Consider the following 3,061-nt stretch of genomic DNA (forward strand, 5'->3'; position numbering starts at 1 on the left):
ACGAGCCAGCGCCCAGGAGGATGCAACACTTCTAGTAGAGTAAGCTCGCAACCTGAACGGGCAGGGCACACCCTGTGCCTGATGAGCCAGGGTGATGGCATCCACAATGCAGTGGGCCATCCTCTGCTTAGAGACGGCATTCCCTTCTGCCGGCCTCAGACCGACAAAGAGCTGGTCTGAGACCCTGAAGCTTTGCCTCCTGTCTTCGTAGCATCTCAATGCTCGGATGGGACAAAGCAAAGCTAGGGTTGGGTCTGCCTCCTCCGGGGCAGTGCTTGCAGGCTCACCACCTGATCCCTGAAGGGAGTAGTGGGAACCTTGGGCACATAGCCCGGCCGGGCCCTCAGGGTTACCTGGGAGTCAGCCGGCCCAAACTCTAGGCACGATTCGTTGACCATAATGCGTGCAGGTCCCCTACCCTCTTGATGGAGGCCAATGCAAGCAGGAGCAGAGTTTTCATTGACAGAAGCTTCAGCTCGACTGTCTGCAAAGGCTCAAATGGGCCCTGCTGTAGTGCTCTGAGCACTAGAGACAGGTCCCAAGAGAGTATAGAGGGGGGCCGTGGAGGATTTAGCCTTCTCGCCCCCCTAGGGAACCTGATGATCAGGTCATGCTTCCAGGTCGTGGTTGAAGGGTGGAGGGAGACAGCCTTCGCTCCAACCCCTGCTGCAGAAAGGACAGCACGACTCTGATCAGACATTTCCGGGGGTCTTCTCGGTGAGAAGAACACCATTTGATGAACAGGTTCCACTTCAAGGCGTAAGCGTGTCTCGTAGACGGTGCTTTCCCCGAAGTGAAGGTGTCAACTACCTCTTGGGGTAGGTCACCTAGAACCTCCGCATCCTGTCCAGGGACCAGACATGAAGTTTCCAGAGGTCTGGACGCGGGTGCCACAGGGTGCCTCATCTCTGAGTAAGAGGAATCTGCCAAGGAGGGGCTGTCACAAGGAACATCAGTTCCGGGAACCAAGTCCGAGTGGGCCAGTAAGGCGCCACGCAGTACGTGCTTGCCTCGTAAGCACCCTTTGAGACGGATCAAGGCCAGGCAGAAAAAGGTGCCATCCACAACCTGGTAAGCCCCTCATGCACCTCCAGGAAGAATGGCACCGGGGCGGGGCGCTGAGAGCCAGCGTGGACCACCCCGAAGAACCAATCGTCCAACCTTGAGGGCTCGGGACACGGTGGAGGTCTCCACTGGACAGCAGCGCAGCCGAATCTTCCTCTCCAGAAAGCTCCGGCTCACCCTCCCATGCAGCAATCGACATCCGGTCGTCGGGAGGAGCGTCAACGGATACTGCTGGTACGCTCCTTGTAGAGGGCCCAGCACGTTCCATTGCCAGCTCAACTGGATGCGGAGTGCAAGAGGAGTGATGGTCCCCCGAGGGTTGATTCCCTGGAGGGTTTGCCATCACTGTTACCCTCAGACCGCCCGTGCTACTGCCTGAAGTAGCCCCCGCCTGACGAGAACTAGATCGAGGCAGAGGCAACGGAGCTCCGACCCTTTGAGGAAACAGAGCTTGGCCCGCGACTCCGAGATGATCATCTTCCCGTTATGAGAACATGACGCATCCACAAACGCCACCTCAGCGTGCTAAATGCCCAGGCACATGAGGCAGCGATAGTGACCATCACCCAGTGCCAGGTAACGACCGCATCCAGAAACGCCCAGGTGATATGTTGTCTATAGCAAGACCCACATCGTCTTTACAAAGATGTAACGTCGAGTTTGCCTCACAACATCGTCTTTAAAAAGACGCACCTGTGAATGCTCTTTTAGGGAAAAAGCTCTTTTAGCATGCTGAAGCACACAGGGGAGATGGGCGCCTGCAACACAAACAGGAGGTAGTGCAGCCTGATGTGTGCAACCCACTCGACACGGGAAACCACCACCGCTGAAGCACCATACCGCCAACACGAAGAGCTCTCAAAGAGCGAGCTGAACTCGTTCAGTCTTCTTCTCTCAGTAGAGTAGTCAGGAGCAGAATGATGTGATCGCTTGGCTCCGAAGCGAAGCGAAAAGCTGAATATGCGCTATACCGGCTGCCTACTTATACTCACGCTGTGATCAGCTGCAGCTGGATGCAATAATCACATGCCAATGTGCGTTGGATCGTTTAGTTTACACTCGAAGTAGATTGGTCTCTCTAAGCGAGATCCCAATTCGTCGGTCACCGACGTGACGTCGAGAGTGACCGACTGAAAGGGAACTTATGTGCACCCCTGTATATATAAAATATATTTTCCTAGCAACAGCTCTGAACACACAGCATTATGGTGGTGAGTTCTGCACAGTCAATCATCACAAGCATAAAAAATATCTGTAATTATTTCACAAGCATAAAACCACAATTAATACTGTTAGTGATTCAGCTTGAGCCACTTAACCTAAAGATGTTACAATGTTATCATGTGACAGCGGCAATGATGACATCATAAGTTTCGTATTTGCATACTGAATTGTCATTGGTCATCTTTTTTTGCATGTAATCACACAGAAAATGGCAAAGTTGCTGCATTTCATTTACACATTTATTTCAGTTTTATTTTTAGTCATTTTAGCAGTTCAAGTTGGCAAGGCAACATATCTAATTTAATAAGAATTGTAATCTTTTAAAATTATATTTTAGATTTTTTTAAAATACTGAAAACCATTTTTAATAGTTTTAGTTAACAATAACAACACTGCAAAAAACAGAAGGAAAATTAACTATGAATTATTATGAATTGTTAACCTAAATTTAGCTAAACTTTTCATCCTCTGCCTTGAAAACACTGCTGTTTGCTTCAATAAATACAAATCTACTAGAAAATATCCTCACAAATACAGTGAAATCTGACTGAGAACATTTGACTGGATTCCAACTAGTCAAAAAGGTTCATAAATAATGTCATAAAAATTGTGTATAGTTGTCTCTAAAAGGACTTGGGTGTAAAAGGCCACCTCAGAAATATGGTGAAAATATGGTGTGAATGTACTTTGTCTGTCAGCGCATTATGATTTCCACCCCACAGGAAACAACAGTCTCTCTCTCTCTCTCTCTCTCACACACACACACACACAC

At 49.3% G+C, this 3,061-nt stretch overlaps 1 pseudogene; it reads right to left on the bottom strand.

The window, feature by feature from the left end:
* Positions 1-3,061, bottom strand: part of LOC107670069 (cytoplasmic dynein 2 heavy chain 1-like) — a 34,127-nt pseudogene that overhangs the window by 3,101 nt on the left and 27,965 nt on the right.

The sequence above is a fragment of the Sinocyclocheilus anshuiensis genome, unplaced genomic scaffold (genome assembly GCF_001515605.1).
Source record: "Sinocyclocheilus anshuiensis isolate Anshui unplaced genomic scaffold, SAMN03320099.WGS_v1.1 scaffold48, whole genome shotgun sequence".
Classification (NCBI taxonomy): domain Eukaryota; kingdom Metazoa; phylum Chordata; class Actinopteri; order Cypriniformes; family Cyprinidae; genus Sinocyclocheilus; species Sinocyclocheilus anshuiensis.